This window comes from Desmodus rotundus, chromosome 11 (genome assembly GCF_022682495.2).
Source record: "Desmodus rotundus isolate HL8 chromosome 11, HLdesRot8A.1, whole genome shotgun sequence".
Lineage (NCBI taxonomy): Eukaryota > Metazoa > Chordata > Mammalia > Chiroptera > Phyllostomidae > Desmodus > Desmodus rotundus.
Window position 1 is genome coordinate 33709388 of NC_071397.1, and position 20588 is coordinate 33729975.

General features: G+C 36.2%; 1 protein-coding gene across 9 annotated transcripts in view; it reads left to right on the plus strand.

Moving 5' to 3' along the window:
- MYO6 (myosin VI) overlaps nucleotides 1-20588 on the plus strand; it is a 156655-nt gene that overhangs the window by 6424 nt on the left and 129643 nt on the right. The window contains exons 2-3 of one of the 9 annotated variants that reach the window (XM_053913989.2): nucleotides 11026-11130; nucleotides 11431-11478. The exons of 6 other annotated variants lie outside the window; for them this stretch is intronic. The gene's annotated coding sequence lies outside the window, so the exon portion shown is untranslated. Of the gene's footprint in view, nucleotides 1-11025; nucleotides 11131-11427; nucleotides 11479-20588 lie in introns of those variants that run through there. 2 more of the 9 variants (XM_053913990.2, XM_053913991.1) reach the window with 2 other exon arrangements.

The window sequence follows — 20588 nt, forward strand, 5'->3', positions numbered from 1 at the left end:
AGAAAGGGGTGGGTAGGGTCTGGGCATTAGCATTTTAACAAGCTTCTCAGTTGACTGACTTGCACACCAAAATTTGAGAACTGGTTTAAACCTTTTTTCATCCTGTGCTTAGGGAGGGTTTCCACAATAACAATGAAAAATATTGCTTGGATTAACCACGGTTATAGTAGGTGGAAGTGAAATATCAGTTACCAGAATCTCTTCCTTGGCTTCTTTTCTTTTAAGCATATTTGCGGTTTATAGCCTTCATCTTGAGAGAACAACGCAGTGTTAAATTGCACACCCAAACTCAATTGTAATGAATATTTCAGTTTATTAACCAGCTTCATGTGGGAGTAAGCTAGTGATATTTAATTTTTAAATAATTATACAGAAAGCAATAATATGTAAATAGTGCTCATATAGACTTTAAGATCTTTTGAAACTTTTTAATTGGATTTCTTTAGATAATGGACTGTGTTTGAATAAGCAGACTTGGCATTGCTAGCAGCAGTCAGGTGAGGTCCCAGCAGGAAAAGAAATTTCATCCTTGATGGTGCAAATGAAGAGATTACAGAGGTTAGGGACAAACAAGGGATGGTGAAGCACCCAGGGAATAGCACCAGCAGGACGCCTTTAATTCTCCAGAGATTACCAAGGCAGAGAACTGGCCTTGTGGAGGAGGGCCCTCGGGAGCTGTGGCTTTGACTGTGGCAGGCAGGGCGGGAGGGGGAGTTCCCTGATCTCTCTTCCTTCTGTCTTTAGGTCTCTGCCAGAGACTTCTGTTTCTTTTTTAAATTTAATTTTATTTAAATTTAAAAAAAACTTATTTATTTATTTACTTATTACCCTTACCGGAAACATGTTTCTCGATTTTAGAGGGGAAGGGAGAGAGATTAGAGGGGAAGTAGGGGAGAGAGAGGGAGAGAGAAACATCGATGTGAGAGAGAAAACATCAGTCTGTGCTTCTTGCATGCACACCAAGTGGGGACCAAACCTGCAGTCTAGGCATGTGTCCTGCCTGACTGGGAATCAGCCCTCCACCTCTCAGTTTACTGGACAAGGCTCTAACCTACTGAGCCACACTGGCTGGGGATGACTTCCATTACTGAAACCCACTTGGGGAGCCTAGGTCATGATCTATGCAGGCTCACCCTCCTGGGGCAGGGCAGAGCAGAGAAGGGATTTGGGGGTGTTGTGGAGCAAGTGGAAAATTACTGGGCATTGATTAGTACCTTGGGGAATTTGTAGCATTTCCTTGGTGCGTTTAAAACCGCTTTTTGCATTGTGATACATCTGCAAAATTCTTGAGAGCATTTTTCTTTTATTATATGCTTCTTAAAAATAGATTTTGAGAGAGAGAGAAGAGATAGAAGAGATTTGTTCCACTTATTTATGCATTCATTGTTTGATTCTTGTATGTGCCCTGACCAGGATCAAACCAGCAATCTTGGCGTATGGGGTTGATGCTCTAACCAACTGAGCTACTCAGCCAGGCCCTTATATATGCTTTTAGAAAACAGTTTATTCACCTCCTCATTTACTCAAAAAACTATTTTTGGGATCTTTTGGTGATCTATATAACCCAAAGGGAAACATAATTTAGGTTTGTTAACACAGTGCACTTTTTCTTAATATATTGTTAGGCCTTAATGAGGTTTTCTGAAATTTTCTTCATTGGATAGTCTTGGTTTGATAGAATTACTGTTTTTCATTAAAAAAATATTTTAATGACTGTGTTTCAAAAATTCTGGCTAGAATAATCCTTTGCTTTCTAGAGCCTATACTTCTATTCACTTGGACTCTTGATAGCAAAAAAACCAAAAACCAAAAAACAAAACCAAAAAAACAGAACACAAGCTTGATGTAGTAAATTAGACTGTTATGAAATAATTGTTCTTCCTCACCAAGTTCTTATAAAGACTTTAAATTTCTGTATAAATCTGTTGCAGTTTGCTGTTATTCAGCTGTCTTTTGCTAATGCTAATTTTATCTAGTTATTCCGAATTTTGGTTAAAAGTCTAAATCCAAGCTCTTTATTTTGGACAGATTCCTGAGGATTACCAAACTAGAGGGTTTTTCTCCTTAAAGATATGTTGTGAAGTTTTGTAGTATATGAGCAGTACTCCCCCGCCAGAAAATTAGATTATGGTTTGTTTTTTCTTCTTTTGAGGGCTCCAGGGAAAAAGAAGTACAAGATTTTATTCAGGTTAATCAGCAGCTAGACTGGTCTTGTTCACAGCTTCCAGAAAAGGAAGAACGATATTGTCTGGGGCTGAGAAAATTAATCAAATACCAACCACCTGGCTATGACATTTTAACATACAAATAAAGGGTACTTTTAGATGGAAATGTTACAATTGGGTCATTTTTTTTTAACAAGTACATTTTTCATCTTTAAAAGAGTATGATGGGGAAAAGACAAGTTTGGAGTTTTTGTTTTGGGCAGTAAAATTATGCTTAGAGACTGATTTTGTTTTTGCCAGCAATTTAACTCAGGTTCATTGCAAATTTCATAAGCCAATAGCATACAAGATAATGTTGCTTTAAAAAATTAGTTGACATACAATAATACATTAGTTTCAAGTGTACAGCACAATGATTCAACATTTATGTACCTTACAAATTGATCACTACAAGTCTAGTAACCATCTGACACCATACAGTTATAATGATATATTGATTATATTCCCTATAATATATATTACATCTCTATGACTTATTAGGATAATGTCTCTTAGTAAGCCAGTAAAGAAATAATGTACTCCAGAGCAGTGATGGATAATTACACTGTCGTTCCGGGCAAGGGGAGGTGAAAGGAATAAAGTCCAAATTTAGATTAGGTGTACCTTTTTACATGAGTAGGCACTCAGGAGAGAGTACCTGGCCAGGGGAGAGCTGACACCCCGTTGCTCTTGTTGCTGGAGCATGTTGCTAGGGAACCATGATCCCTGTCCCTGAGCAGAACGGTTTCCCTGGGGCTGCTTCTCCATTTTCACCACTGTCTAGGAGGAATCGCCCCACCCAGACAAGAGCTAATGTACCCCAGTGGTCTTCAGAGAGCTACGGTATTTATGTCAGCAAAGTGTCAGCTTGCCCAGATCCAAACTCTCCAATAGTCATCACAAGTTCTCACTATTGTCTCAATGTCCCCTTGCCATAGTTGCTTCTCTGTATGTTCTTATCCATAAGCCCCCAGTGGGGCCCCTCAGCAGCTAAGCTCTTGAGTGATAATCAACAATAACAGACGAGATAATGACATCCTGACACAGCTTACTTCATTCTTCTATCAAAACAACTTCTAAAAACAGCTTTTCTTTGTCTTGTGCTTTAAAACACCTCTATTTAAGTCATAAGCAAGTGAATTTGAAATCATATCAAACTCATACACAGCAACCAAATATTGTCTGTGCTTGAAAATCATACATTTAGATATTTTCTCTGTAAGTGGGCTTTTTTTTTAAAGGATAGATTTCGAACTTTTGTGGTATCTTCTAAAAACATATTGTTCATTTTGATTTGACACTGATAGAATTAGTATCCCGCAAGAGAGAATTGAGGCTGTTGGTTTTTCCATGTTGTGCTCTTTGAATTTCCCTGATTTGAGGATTGAGTTATTCCAGGGAGAGCTTTTCGCTGGTTCCTTGTGATTTTTTTTCTAAAATTAGATGAAATAGCTGTGTTTTGGTTTGTGGGCATGATTTGCTGTCTGTTATCCTTTTGGTATTTTGGGGAAGAACAAAGTGTATGCTTATGTATGTGTTTTGAAGAGGAATGTATTAGTTTCTGTGCTTTTCCTGTCTGTCATTGTTGACTTGAAGATAACAAGAGCAGGATGACGGATCTGTTATGCTTGTACTTGAGGTTTCAAACAGAACTATGGCTTGTGCTGACCACGGAGATAATGGAGACAACAGCTGAGTATAAAGTGCAAAACTAGTCGTCATGTACTCAATGGCTACTTGAGGAAGTTTATATTAGTTTGAGAAGGATTTTCTGTCAGGTGTAGTGGTGAGGGGAGAGGAGGAAGGGAATTGAATGAGTTTGACTATATAACCAGTTTTCACTATAAATGTTTTAGAAATCAGAAAAAAAAATTTAAGTTAGAATTTTGTATTTCATAGAGGTACATTTTACTGATAAATTTGCTTTTTTGAAGGGAGTGCCACATAAATTAGGAATGTTTAAAGCACTTGTTTATTTTTTTATAATTCATCTCCCATTTAAGAAAAATTAATCTTTATTGTATTTTTTCCCATTACGATTTAGTTCCCTTAGACCCTTCTTGCCCCAGCAATCACCACAATGTTGTCCATGTCCATGAGTCCTTTTTCCTTTGTGTCAATCCCTCCTTTAATTTGGTGACTTAAATGAGTTACTAGCAAATATGGAGATAGCCTGATGGCTATATACAGAATGTTAGTATGTCAGGAAATGGGCCATTATTTATTAAAGGTGTGCTTCTGGAACTCATCCAGAATCTCATGGACTTTGCTCATGTTCTCTAGGATCATACTGTTTGGCATAAAACATTGACAAAGGCTACTATTTTCAGTACATGCGGACAGTTGTGTAGGTCACCAAGATTTAACAGTCAAAGGTTTATGTCTCCAGTTGGGAGGTGGCAGTATGTTGTAATGATACATTAAATGAGTGATCCAAAATGACCCTGGAACAGTACAATTCTAATAATTCTTGAGGGTCAGTGATGTGCCACCGCTTTGAGTATTTTAAAGTCATTTTCTCACTTAATCCTAATGTTGACCCTGTGAGGCAGTTCTTCTTATCCCATTTCACAGCTGAGAACTGAGGTCTGACTAGCTTGCGAAGGTGGTATAGTCGTGAGGGTCACGATCTTCAGGTGACCTGGATCCAGAGTCTTTGCTTTGTGTGTTCTTTAAAGACTCAAAGCTTTGAAAAAACTCCTTCAGGATTAATTTGTTCTGTCTTTCTATGCCTAATCAAGGATGATAAGGATGCAAGGATGATATCATGCAGCTGTTGTCTGCTTTCAAGTCTAAGGTAGGCACCTCCTCTGTGGTAGACCCTCTTTGGTCCTCACCCCCTGATTTCCACGCTTCACAGTGCTCCAGCCTCCCCTGCCATTGGTGAGAGAAGGGAGACCTTCTGGCATGTAAAGTCTAAACCATTACTCACCGTTTTTAAACACCATAACAACTACCCATTTTAACGCATGCTTTATAGATTTGCTTTAAACAAATGTATTCTTGTAAAGTTTTGTGTAAATTAAGTAAGTAAAAAATTAAATTGTAATTTTGTATTACCCTGGTAAAACTTCATATTTATTGAAAGGATCCCAGTAGTGATTTCTTTTGCAAAGGGAAGAGTCTTTTTGTCAAACAAATGATTGTTTTCTAAAAATGATTTTTTCTAAAACAATCATTTACACTAATATGTGTCTTTCACATGTTACCTTTACATAAACATAAGTCTGGCTGTACACACACTTCATATAAATATGCCTAAATTAAGTTTGAGCTCATATTTTGCTTGATACTACTAATAAGGGATTGGATAATAGGGTGTGTTTTTCTTAAGTAAATGCTATTTGTTGGATTTTCACTAAAATGTTCTTTAGTAGGCTTATCTACATTAAGAATACTCTTTTAAGTGATAGATTGAGGTCTAATATATTGCACAGTAGTAAATTGTTTTTGTCATAAAATTTATTAGGTAAATGCTAGTGTTCTGTTTAAATGCTTAAATCGGTGTTTTACACTATTCTGAAATAAATTCTCTGAAAATAACACATTTTAGAGAGGTAGTTTTATTAAAAATTATTGTAGTTGAAAGCAATCGAACCTCTGTTTGGAAAAAATACTTTCACGTAGCCTTGGGTAAAATAGTTATTTCTTGTCCCTAATAGCATGCTAATGAGGCCACAAACCCGGATTCGCTGTCGTCTGCCTTCTGTCCCTAAACACTCAACAGAGACTACTCAGTACCCTTCTGATTGATAGCTTCGGTGGCCTCACTGAGATCATTACTATTTCCCAGCCTCTTCAGCTGTTGACCAACTAATTCTCCTTGAACACTCTCCTCTTTGCTTTTGTGGTCACGTACTCTCTCAGTTCTTCCACTTTTTCCTTTTTTATTTTTACTGCTTAATTTTCTCTGCCTGTGCCTTTAATGTTCATATCTCATAAAATCCTGGACTTTGCACTTTGCTCTACTCACTCTGTTCTTATTTTTGATAATTATATCAGTCCTGTGGTTCCAACTCTTACTCATATGCAGATTTCCCCCAAGATTTCTTTCTATATCAGCTTGACCAGCATTTCTAAACTGATACTCTAGAGCAGCAATTTTCAACCAGTCCGCCACAAGAATTTTTAAAACACCCAATACCTGACTATTTAGTCAGGGACACTGACCCCTTTTCCCTTAGACTGTCAAATAAAAAAAAATGACACCAACCAACAGCAATAGTTGTCTGGTTTGAATGAATCAGAATTAGACCTATTTTTTTTGTCAGATTGGCAAAAAATATATTTTTTGGTGTGTCACAGAATTTTAGTAATTAGATTATGTGTGCCATGAGATGAAGGCACCAAAAGAAGACAGTTTGATTGCCATCTGCTTATGCATTCAGTTTGTTGCATTATGCTGTTCTGGTTGAACTGTGCATGAAGAAAATCTAGTCTCACACAGATATATCATTAGGAAAGGAAGTACTGATTTAACTTTTTCAGGTAATTCTGAATGTTCTTTAATACTTCACTAAAACTCAGCAAGTGGTAATTTCTAAAAGTTCCAAAATAGAATCTTGAACCTATCAGTGAACTTTTTGTACTCTGTTACGTTACAATTCGTTGTTCTGTTACAGTTCGTTGTTCTGTTTTGCACTTTGGATCTTTTACCAATGCATGATTTTATAACATGATGTATTGGTCATTTGGAATATACTGTTTCACTGAGTTATACAGATTTTCTAAATTTATGTAATATTAAAATCATACTTTGATCTCATCAGAAAAGTCTTTTAAGTATTTAAATATAAACAGCACAAGCTATTATGCTCAGGTGGCAGATACAGGTTTTCCCAGATTCTATTTATCACTTAAATTTTACCATTGTCAACAAATATTTGTCACTTGCTTTCCTTGAAGGGACAGGCTTCGCTCAGAAAACAAATAAATGAACATGTAAGACCTCTTTGCCAGAAATCAGAGTTTGAATAACTAAGGTTTGTTAATCATTCTCTCCAGTGAAAATGGTGTTTCATGAAAAAAAAAAAAAAGGTCATTCAGTTCCTGAAGATTAGAACTCAAAACATTCACACAAATATTTTCCTTGAGTCAACCATCATACTCTGTACTTTATGCACGATTTCTGTTTTGTTATATAGAATATTAAAAAGTTGCATATTTGAGGATCAAGATCCAATGAAATCAGTACATTCTTTTTTAAAAGATTCTTTTAATTTTATTTGTTAAACAGGGGAAGGGAGGGAGAAAAAGAGGGAGAGAAACATCAGTGTGTGGTTGCCTCTTACATACCCCCTACTGGGAACCTGGCCCACAACCCAGGCATGTACCCTGACTGGGAATCCAACTGGCAACCCTTTGGTTCCCTGGTCAGCGCTCAGTCCACTGAGTCCCACCAGCCAGGGCCCAAAGGTATTCTTAAGTGAAGCAGCATTCTCTTTACTGTTGGTGCAGGTGACCACTGGTATGGCTTGGTGCCACTACCTTGACTTTAGATAAACTGGTAGAAGTTTTACCCATTATTGGTTCTACATTATTAGGGCAAATGTGTTAGTATGAAACTAATTTGACCTTGCTGACTTTCTGTAAAGCTCTTAGGGATCTCCAGGGGTCCATTGATCGCATTTGGAGAAGTGCTGGTCTAGATAATTGTTGACTTGAGTTGTGAATGTGTTTGGGTTTCTTGTAGGCTAGACATGTGGAAAGCCTAGAAAGGTTGAGTGAGACATTACCACAGAGTTAATTGAATTCCAGTTCTTTATTAAGAAGTTGAAGAAACAGGTTTAGAGAGATTAAGAGACTTGGTAAAGATCATTCAGCTAAATTAGTGGCAGAACTGAAAAGATAATTCATATGGCTTGATTAATTCAGAGGTCACTTTTTCTGTCAATGTTGGGCAGTTGAAAAAGTTAGAGGTTATTTCAGACACATTTTATGTACATCTGTGACTAGAAAATAAACATTTTTAATGTAATAGTATGGATACTGTCAATAGAATTCCTTAGGGAATAGATTTTGAACTCTGTGACCCAGAACTCTACGACCAGCTTTCACCTATTTTATTTTTTGAAGGTCACACATATTTATTACTGAACCAACCTAGTAGTGTGGAAGAATGTTAACCAAGAGAAAATTCACTGTTCCATTAACTTCCCAGTAAAACACACCCAGCTCACCAGACAGTAGTGATCTTTGCAGTGACGTGGTAAGTGTAAGCGACCCAGACAGAGCGCACGTACTTGACCCATCTCACGTGCAGTTCCCTGTAGGCTTAGCTTGGTTCTTCTCCATTGCCTCCTCTTGGAGTTGTGCCTGTTTTCATTACCAGTTTTCATCTGAGTCCATTGGGGAGTGGCCCGGTTCTGCTTTTGTTTGTTGGCCAGGAATCTCTCAATCCTGAAAGTCTAGTGAGAAGGAATGGGGAAGGGGAGGCAACTGCCAGCTTTCATCTGTTTTTCTCACCTCCTTTTTTCATCTAACTGAATATGAAATTGCTTGCTGTGGTCAGCTGGCAGGTTATGTGAGAAATTGGGGTAAGTCAGCAATTCATGTATAATCACTGCTTAAGAAGACCCTTAAAATATACCTTGAGAAAAATCAGCATCATCAGTGTGACATTTAAGAGAACGACATATTGTATGAATGAGCCGTGGACATGGACCATGATGTGGGGATTGGGGGTGGGGGGTGGACTGGGTGGAGGGCAAAAGGGGAAAAAGTTGGGACAACTATAATAGCATAAACAATAGAAAAGAGAATAACATTATATATAAAAGTGAAACATAGTTGAGCATATTTTAGAGAATATTAAAAAAAAATTTCTTATGGAAAGCTTTAAGCATATTCAGAAAAGAAGAACATATGAACTACTGTGTGCCTATCACCCAGATTCAACAGTTAGCAACTCCTGGCTCATCTCAATTTACCTTTTTCTTTATCAATAATTATTCTCCCTCCCTCTGGATTATTTTGAGTCAGATTCCAGAGATAATTTTATCATCTGTGAACATCTCAGGGCAAAATATTTCTTAAAACTTGTAATTAGGCATATATGATGAAGTCAAGACTTGTTATCTCAGATAAACTTGGATTTACCTTAGGAGTCTTTTCTAGCCTAACCAACAAAAAACTGAAACCAGTGAAACGTCCTTTATATCTTGCCATCCTTGTTCTTTTGCCTCATTTCTCTGCCCCTCACTCTAAACTTGAAAGAGAAGGCTGTTTCTACTTTTTCTTTGTTCACTCTTTTCACTATAGTATCATTCCTACCTCAACTACTATTCTGAAACTGTTCAAAGATTACCAGTGCCCTTCCCATTTTCAAGTCCATTGGTCTGTTTTCAGTTGTCAGCAGCTCCTCTGATTCATTCACTGATGTTGACAACCCCTTCCTGTTGAGACTTCTTTCTCCTTTTGCACAGTACTCTCTCCCAAAGTACTTTCAATATACTTCATCCCGTTGTTTCTCATTCTTCCTTTAATGTGTCAGGTTGCTGGCCATAGTCTCATTCTCTTTTACTGTTATATTAGTAATTCTGTATTTGGTCAGACTTGGTGCCCTCTTTTCAAAACAATTATTTTGCAATACCCCATCTGCTGTACTGATATGAAATTAGTAGACAAAAAACTTACATATATGTACATATGTATACACATATTTGTATGCATAAAATTAAAAATATAGTAATATAAAAGCAAGTAATTAGAAATTATGTTTGTCACAGTGATTAAATATATTAATACTTACATTAATAATATTTATACTATAAATGATATAAATTTGAATTTAAGTATCCATTTATTATGTGTTAATATATGTATTTCAGTATGTGGAAGTTTAGATACTTCAATACTATAAGACAGAATGAAATAATGAGATACTAATAGCCATATGTAGCATAGTCGTGACTGCAGCTGCTGCAAATTAAACTAACAAATAGATATGTTATCCTGATGACTCCATTGTCATGATCAGCATTGCTAACATGACTTTCTCCAAAGTGATGAACTCCTTTTGGTAAGGTTCCAACTAAAGGACAGTCTTTTTCCATTTACTTGGTATTGTATTTCTGGAAAACTCAGTGTATATTAAAACAGTGCAAAAATATTTTGTGTATATGTATATGTATACACACACATTGGATTAGATTTTGGGCTTACCTATCTTCCCTAAATTTGTTGTTTATGTTGCTTTCTATATATTATTAATGACATCAGAATAATTTGAAATAAAAAGTAAAAAGTTCTTAACCCTTTCACACAGGAGCCATATCAGTTCGACTGTCGTTTCAGATGGACATTTGTTGTGGCTGCTGTAGCTCTGTTGAGTCTTCTTCAACTTGTTCTTGAATGTTGTATGACTGTCTTTAAGTGAGATATGGAAGCTTTTAAATTCTGAGTAGAATATACAAAGAATTAGTGAAATAATAAAAACATTTATATTGACATACTGAAACTGTAATAAGTAATTTTAAAAAACATGATTCACAGATTCTGCTCAAATTAATAGCAGTTTGTTGCAATTTTAAATTCAGTACAGAAATAATATTTTGCCTGCCCATTTTACTATTAGCATTTTAAAGGTCATACCTGTTGCAAAGTTCATAAGTAACTTTTTCACTTACAATTTTAGATTGTTGAGGTGCCAGTAATCGATCTGGTCTATTTTGGATCTGAATTTAAGTACAAGAATTTTGGGAGAGAGTTGTGCTTCAGATGTAGCAATCTACTTTTTTACCTTCAAGGTGCTTGTGAGTTTGGGGATGGACAAAGGTTAGAAGGAAATTATTGCTGTAAATATATTAATTATTTTGCATAGGGAGATACCATAGGGAGATTGCTATACGGATATGTAAAGAGACGTCATACGAGATACTGAAGCCAGAAAAGTTGGCACTTGTGCTGCCTGCCACTACCAGAACCGGTAAGTACAGACAAGGGTTGAGTCTTTAAGGGAGCTTTGTTCGGACACCGGCAATCTGAGAAGATGGCGGCTTATGTACCCTAAAAATTATCTTAATGTCTCATCTCAAGCTGACCTTTTCATAAGGAGAAGGAAAAGGTAGGTAGGGAGTTTGGGGGAAAAAAGGTTAATCAGAAATTGCAGTCCGGGGCGATTTTCATCTGTTGATCAGCAATTCTTTACCTGCATCAGGATGTTCCCTCCCTGGGCACATGCCTTGCTGGAACACAGTGGCTCAGATACCATCTCCATTTCTTGCAGACCCTTGAGGCATAAAGGTTGAATTGCTTGTCATCCTCCAGGAGTCAGGTAGGTCGTCATTCCAGTTCCTAGAATTACAGCTTTCCACACGCATTAATCACTTAAGCCTATCAACTATAACTACAGCTAAAATCTCCAACTCTGGAGTTCCCCTATCAATACCTATTTGAAAACATGGCCAGAAATAATTTTCTCATATAGTTTATTACTATACAGTTAAGTATTTGTTCTCTATTTGTGAACTTCTGAACTACCCTTCTTTATACCTTTCATTTTTTCCAAGAACTATTATTTATGTATTTGAAAGTTAGATGTCTTTTAATTGATTTATCTTTACTGATTTTTTAAATGTCAGATTGACAATTTAGTTGACCCTTAATGGACAACAATATAATTAAAGAATTTTAGTGTTGTTAACAAGAATATTGTAGATGGCCTTGCCCAAGAAATATACAGAAGTATATTGTAAATGTAAAGACAGAAACTGTAAGTTAGCAGTGCTTTTCCTTACAGAAGTTTTCTTCACAGAAGGATTCTGCAAAGGGTGTTTTTATTGGCCTTTCCTAAAATATGTATGAATCTTCAAGAAAATGATGAATGAATGTGTGTTGTAACTGAAGATACAGTTTTCTGTACTTGGTCCTTATCAAAGCTGCAGTATTGATAATTGTACACAACATGCTAAGTGTATTTTTCTGTAAATTAAAGGGAAAAAAATCAGCTAATCAAAGTTACAGCCTGAACATTAAAAATTCCCCTAAATTGTTTAAGACCACATGAAATCTTTCCCTTATTTCTCCTTGCAATAAAAATGAAACTTTCCAAATAATTACTGTATCAATGTGGAAGTGATTGAATTTCCGTTTGTTACTGTTAGAAGTGAAAGAAGAAATTCTAGGGCTCTCAAAATCCTGATACCTGGCCCACAGCTTAGACCGACTAAACGCCGGATTTTGGAGGGTGAGACCTAGGTGTCAGTAATTTTTCAAAGGTCCCTAGGCGATTTCAGCATACATTTCAGTTGTTTTACCTTTTTAATGTTAAATCTGTGTAAATAAAGCTTTCTGTCAAATACTGAGGAAACTTAACACTGGCAACCAAAATATTTTAAACATTTAGTTTTTGTATGCTAATTGTTAAAACCATCAGTGTCTCATGAAGTTGTTAAATAGAGCATAATCTGTGGTGGAGATTTAAGAATTACTGAAATTAGTAAAATAATATACTCATTACTCATTACAAAATTTTGAAGCAGAAGTTAATCCTGTTGAATCTAGTTGTTTGATTCCAGGCAGATCATATTTAAACCACTCGAAACAGGTCATTCACCATTTTATCTTTATTTTAAAGTGCTTCTGAGATGAAGTTTCCATAACCTCTTTTTATCTTTTGTGCTTCATGAAGATTCTTCATGTCTAACTTAAAATGCTCTGTCTTTATATTTTACCTTCTCAAGATGTAGGACATTCAATCATTGGTGTATATGAATACACATGTACCTTTACATAAACACAGTTTTTAAAGATTATTTAGTTTTTAGGGACATGGGAAGGGAGAGAGAAAGAGAGGGAGAGAGTCATCAATGCGAAATAGAAGTATCGATAGGTCGCCTCTTGTACCTGCCTCAACTGGGACTGAATCCGCAACCCAAGCGTGTATGTCCTGACCCTTGGGGAGTCAAACTGGTGACCCTTAGCTTTGCAGTACAGTGCCCAACCAACTGAGCCACACCCGGTCAGGGCCATAAACACATTTTTAATCCTTATCATTCATGTAAGTGAAGACTGAAATTATTTCTTTTACTCTAAATAGCCTAAGTTAGGTAAACTGTCTTCATTATCCAGTCAGAAAATTCTCCTTCTTGACTGATATTTTAGGTCTTAGTATAAAGAAAACATTTTACATTAGGAACCATTGTTTTACTAATCTTTCTGATACAGAGGAGGTAGTGGTGAGGAAATGACTAAAGCCACTTCAGAGACATCAGGACGGAAACAATGGAGATGGTAAAAAGGGGTTGGATTTTGGATGTATATTTTTCCTTAAGCTTATTGAGATGTATAATAAAATATACGCAATTAAAATAACAGTTCAGACACACTGTGGAGAACCCAGAATCTGGAAGAGTTGGGAACAGATGGGATCAAGAGCACAGGTGGAGAAATCAGCTCTGAAAGGAGTTGGGGCAAGTTCAGGTATGGATGAAAGTACAGAAGTGTTTACAGCAGAAAAGGCAGAGTGTGGAGGGATTTTATACCTTACTGCCTTTTTTCCCTATCAGACAGACATTAGGTCATCACAAGTTTTTATAGGATGGAGGTGATATTGGGGCCTTTATGGGAGTGCTAATATTTGGAGACAGTGTTATGAACAGTGTTAGTTGTCCTGTTATTTTAGTAAATACACTGATTATTAAAGCGAATTGTTCAATTACCCTGTTCAAAGATTTAGATTTTAAATATCTTTATTTGACTTTTCAGGAAACTAAGTTGATTCTGTGAGGTAGGAAAGTGACTGTAAGTTTATTTGTGTGCTTTTTTAGTTAAATTTTTATGGGTGACATTGGTTAGTAACATTAAAAACACTTAACAGACTAATTCTTATAATTGTGATACAGAATTTGTAATATGTGAGTTAATACAATTGGTGTAAATACTATGCTAGTGATAGTGGTGAATAGTAAGAATGAAACAGTCTTTGGCAACTTAATTCATATTCTAGGAGGGAAGAATGAAGAATGTTTCTGTATGAAGGTTATTGGATTTGCCCAAGTTTCATATAAAATTATGAATATTCCTTCAATTACAATAAGTAGTAAGTAGGAACTGGAATGTTTGGCCTGATACTAAATTTTATAATTGAACCACTGTGAAGAAGCTAGGGTTCAGAATAAGCTGCATAATTAGAGAAAATTTTAGGGACCTGGAAGTGATTAAATTGGGGGGAAAAATACCTAATGAGGCGATTCACACATTTTCAAATACAGAAGAAAGTGATAACATATCAACCAGCCTTTTTATAGTAAAAACAGAGGAAAGCTTGATCTTCAGCTACATTCTGAGGGATTTAGACCAGTTTGTTCATTGATTCATTTACAATCATTTGCCTGCCTGCAGTGTGGAAGCCTTGTGCCAGGTTCTAAGACACATCTGTGATCAGTGCATTCACGACCTGGATTGCCAGGCGTAAGGTTAGGGTCTCGATGGTAACCAGGCTGAGCAAATTCTTGTGTGGCTGTTAGCAGGCACGGAAGAATGTGTGCAGGTCACTTCTGGGTCAGGAGTACGTACAGAAAGTACTGCTGCCTTGGATCTGGGCATGGGGGGCTGGGCTGGCCCTAGTCCTTCGACACTGAATGAGACATGTTGGCAACTTTCCAGATTGGAAATAAACCTTCTCAAGTTCCAGGCCTACCTTGGCTCGTCTGAGGGCAGTGTATGGGGATAGCAGGCGTCTGGGGTGGATGCCTGGCTTTGCCAAAGATCAGTCTCCTGTCTTGAGAGCTGTGCAGCTTATCTATTGACAGTCTGGGAGCAGATTGCAAAATACAGGTCAGGAGGTGTATATGACCTGTAAAAGGATCCTCTCCTTTTCCAATTAGACTATTCAGGGCTTGAGTTTTGTTTGGTTGTTATTTGTTCAATGTTATTTTGTTTTTGGTTAACAATTTTTATGTCTACTCAAAGTTTAGTGGTACATTTGTTTGAGGGAATATGACCTGACCAGAAATTCATACCGCTACACTTACAAAGGAGTGGCAAATGGCTTTCTAATGGAGTTGACTGATGCATACATGGTAACTGTAATTAGTATAACATTTAATACGTAGATTGAAGACAAGGTAGTTCAATAGGTAGAACACATTGGTGTTTTGTGTTCCTGGAATGTGTAGCATATCACTGCTTTAAGATTTTGTTCTATTTATCTTTCCGTACTTTGTTCAAAATGTATCTCTGCAGTCTCCTTTGTCCTGCTCCTTGTCCTTCATCAGCCTCCCCCTCCCCCGTCAGTCCCCCTGCCTGTGAATACATTGTGTTAGCACTTTCTGTTGTGCAACAGTTTACTGTGTTTCTCCTTCAGTAGGTTGTAAACATTCTTGTGTTCAGGACCTTGTACTTTGCCCTGTTATAATAAATGCTCAATACATGTCTACTCAGTGAATAATTTCATTGCAAATGTAAATGGCGGTATATTGTCTACATGTAAAAATGTTCTCAAATTTTATAAGTTCTAGGTCATGTCATCCACATAAAATCTCTTAGAAGTGGTGAGATTGGGATTGTTAAGGGGTTAATGAGCCCAAACACCAAGAATATTGCTAAAAAAAAATACCCCCAAACCAGTGGCGGTGGATAGAAATGATAAATAAGAACTCTTTCTTTAATAATTTGGGAGGGCATAGTACAGGATATTGGCTGACATAGGATCATTTTCATATGTGAAAACAATTTAACCTCAGCTTTTTATAACTGTTAGAGCTAGAGCATCATTTTGAAAAATCACAAAGCTAAATTTAGTAATTTGGGCACATTCCCGGTTTTAGACTTCCATCTTGCGGTTTTGTGTATGACTTTTTTTCCGGCCTCAGGGTTGAACAGACTGACCGAGTAAAATGGATTGTTATACTTGTAAACACTTACATACTTGTAGGGCCAATTTAAGTCTTCATAGAACTTATTTTATTTTTGGATGAAAGTTATTTTAAAGGAAACAGTGTTTTTAAATTATAAAAGCAATAGCTATTCTTTGGAAAGTTTGGAAAATATGAAATATATAAAGGAGAAAAGGAATTTTTTATAATGCCACCACTTAAAATTAGTAAGTATCAATATTTTATATACTACTTATATAAAATGTAAAACTTATTAGTTATATATAAATTTTTTATTAAAATGTTTATGTAAAATTTTAAAACTTGATTTTTTAGTTAATTCTTGCCAGATCAGGTAAATACCGTGCTTTAATTTGTTCACAGTTTTTTCTTTTATTTTCATAATTATCTGGAATTTATTGTGGATCATGATTGGAAAGTTATTTTAAAGTTGTAATATTTAGTCATTTTTCCTTTTGCCACTGAGAAAGAAAATTCTGACCTTTGGAATTGTTATTAGGGAAATTTTGTTTTAATTCCTCATATTTTTTATTAAAACCCCATATAATTTTTGAACAATATTTTTTAAATTGTGTTCATTTAAAATCAACTAATCAGTGAATGCATTTGTTTGCCAACAACAAATCAAAACAATACAGATGTAGTTCATGTTCCTGTAGGCCACCACCTGGTTGCTCATCATCTAGAAGAAACTAATCACTGTTTTCATTTTAGTATGTATACTTCTGTATCTTTTACTGTTATTTAGAGTTACAGGCTTATAGAAATATGTAGTTTTGTATGTGCTTTTTGGTATAAAAGAATACTTTACAAAATGTTTTGCAGCTTCATTTTTCATGTAACAACAGGCCTTACATGTCTGTGTTGAAAGGTGAAGTTCCACCTTACTGTTTTTAATTGCTGCTCGCCTGTCTGTGGTCCAGATACTGCATAATTTATTAAACTATTTTCTTTATTGATAGGCATGTAGATTGTTGGCAGTTTTTCTCACAGTGCTGTGATACATATCCTTGGTGTATATTAAGGAAGTTCATAGAGTTCACTAATTTATAGTCTGACAGAGCAGCCTGATGTTACCACTGTTGTAATATCACTGTGATGGGTAAAAAAAGATCTCATTATTGTTTATTTATATAGTACCTTCCCTAAGGGGAAATACCACAATTTAATGATTAAATGGATGAAATGGGGCTGGCTGCTTAAAGCATAGACTTTGTGTTTAAAAGAAAAAGTGTTGATTTAACCTAAAGAAGCACTTAATTTTTTTCCTTCAATTCATTTTAGTTTTCATTTGAGTAGAGCTGTAACACAGGGGAAAACTATGATTTACTATAAAGTTTCCAGAATCAGTTATTTTAAAGTCTAAGAACTTGGGAAACATTCCCAAACTTGACAAAACTCAGTTTGCTTAATAAAATATGGAACTAAGGTACCATGTTACATTTTGATTTAGAGGAATAGAGAAATAAGAATAAATTTTAAAATGGTTTGGAAAATAGGCAAGTACTAGATTAATTAGAATTTAATATATAAGAGTGTAGCTTTTGCAGCGTTAAATTTAAATATTTGTATATTCAAGAATGGTTTTTGGTTAGTAGTGGCATGATCTATATGATAAGCAAGCTGAAACAAATAGGACTATAGTATTAAAAGGAAATGATCATTAGAGACTTCTGGTCAAGGTGGGGGAGTAGGTTAAACACTGTGCTCACCTTCTCCCACAACCACATCAAAATTACAACTGAGTTCTGGAATAACCACCCTTGAGAACCATGTGAAGACGAGCTGAACAGAACGCTTATAACTCAGGATAAGAGAAGAAACCCTGTTAATACTGGCACAGTCCACACGGAAGGGGGAGGAAGAAGAGGGAATTACTTTCCCACATCTCTCGGGAGGAACCTCATCATTGTTTTACCCACTTTTCTTAGTGGCTCTCTGGCTTTGCTCCTTGTTCTCTTTACAGAGCAGCAGCCATCCTCCTGCAGTTCTATTTGTAACTGGTCTTGTTCTTTGCATATGTAAATTTGTGGTTTTGAATAATGACAAGAAAAAAAAAAAAGAAATGATCATAGAATACCCAGCTAAAGTTCCTCACAAAGTTGCCTTTCATTAGTGCTACTTGTTGTAATGTGTCAGTTTTACTTTAGGAACTCTGAGTTGTTGTATTCATTAACATTTTGGGGTAATGGCAAAAATCATTGTTAAAATAGGACACTTTAATTATGCATATTAAAATTCTACTTCAGCAAATTGTGGATTGTTTTGGTTCTTTACAGAGATGAGTTGAGGTAGGTGCTAGATTTGAAAATCCGTAGACATGACCTGATAATGGTACACATGTGCTTCCTCAGAAACTGTATTCTTAGCACCCGACGCTGTTGTTTGTACAGGTTCTGACCTAATATGCCTTGTTCAGCCATTTAGGTTGAAGAGGGCATTTTCTCTGCATCTGTTTAGTCAACAAAGATTTAAATAATTCCCATCACTGCATTAAATGATGGCAGTATATGGTTAAGCAGGATATGATTCTTGTCCTTCCTTAAACTCTAAGGAAAGATTAAAATTTAACAAGGAAGTATAGAACAAAGCAGAGAGAAACTAATGCCCTATAGAGTTAAAAGCAGAGGAAAGAGCACCTAATCCTGAAAAGGGTTATCATGTAAGACTTCGGGGAGGTGATACTGGCTTAATTTTTGTAATGAGTAGAAATGCAGTATGTGAAGAATAGGGGGGAGGCATTTCTGGCCGGAGGAGTACGGATTGTGTTTGTGAAATGGTGACTGTTCCGTGTGCTTGGGGACAGAGTACATGCTAAGTGCAGAAGCTACCCTTAGAGAGACGGGCCCATTCCGTGTAGTGAGAGTATGCTGTCTGAGTGCCTTCATCTCCAAAACTGGGTCGACGTGTTGGTCTGCGCTGGGTGATAGATAACTCAGCTTTCCCGGTTTTCAACGTTGCGTGTGTTTCCTCTAGTGTCACTTGCAGAAACTGTTTCTATTCAAGATAAGATAAGACAAAGGGATGGGGGGAGTGGGGTGTCACCTAAACTGCACAAGGACAGATGAGGAGCTGTGCTGGAGTTCAGAGTGAAACTAAGTATTCTCAGTAACCTTACTCTAAATATTAAAGTGAGGCGAGTCTCGTAAATTTAGAGATAACTTTGGAATGGGTTTCACAGTTTTTTGACTTAACGGACTTTTCATAAATACATTTACTGTGCATTTTGAATCTGAATTTGCACTAGACATTTTGTTGGAAGTTAATGATAAGTTGAAATGCAGTTATTATGCATTAATTATCATAATTCGTATCAGTCAAATAGCTTTATGTTGTTGTGGATTTATCTTGGTTTCTGTCCCTTTTACTCATATATTCAAGATGATGGTGTCTTATTGCTGCTGCTTCCACAAAATCTTGTGTTTTAAAGTTTCTTTATAGCTGCTTAAAAAGAAAAGTGCAAAGAAAAAGACTTATGATGAGTCATTTAGTGTGGTGATGTTTACAAATCTCCTCTAATTTTCTCTTTGCCTACTTTTATTTAGTTTATCACGCTAAGTGAATTACTGTTTTCGTAACCAGTTTGTGCTTCTGGTTGTTACACTTTTCATCCTCGCTCTGTTATCTCATCCCTCGATTCATGTTTCTTTTCTTTTCTTTCCCTTTTCCCTTTTAAGGCTTTTTTCCATCTGTCCCTGTTTCCTTGCCCTATATCTATTATTTTTGTGTGTACTATCTCTTACGCTGAAAATAGATTCTCTGTTTATCTGACAAGGATTCTGGCTGTCTTTGTGAATCTCTCTGAAATCTACTTGTTGCAAATTTAGCTTTTGACAAAAGAACAAGTGATAGTCTTTGGTATCCCCAGATAGTTTTTAGTCTCTCTTTCCGCAAAATACCTCTAGTTTTCTCCCAAAGTTTTATTTTTCTGTGTCCTTTGGGAAGTTTAGTGGTATAAGGTCTTGTTTTGGTTTGAAATGAGAATTATTGCATGGATTACATGATTGGGTCCCCTGAACTGGTAAACCCACTCGTGGAATTAGGACATTGAAACAGCCTTGTTACGTGCGGTTTTCAGCATTCCTCACTTTGTCTGTTCCTCTGTTTTGCTGACAGTTCACAGGGTGGAGCTCTTTATTTTAATAATGAAATATTTTACAGAGGGTGTAGTTTCTACCTCTGAGATGGCATTTGATATCTCATTTGTTGTTGTTTTAAACATCCTGTTTGCTTCAGTAATACTGAAACATACCATAATTAGACAAGGCCTTGGGCTGTGTCTAGAGGTCAATAAAATTGATTTTTTTTTTTTTTTTTACAACAAAGGCATTTTTATGGCCATTTTTTGGTCAGTTAGTGTTTGCCAGCATTTCTGAAAGAGTTGGAAATTACCTTCTAGATTGAAACAGTCACTTGAATTTTACATTTATCTGTGAATCTTCAAAGTGGGGGAGAGCAAAAAGGCACACTTTGTTTTAGGGAGAAGTCAGATTTCTGCCTAAAGGTAAAAGGAATAGAGGGAAGGAGCTTGAACTTAGTTCTTATT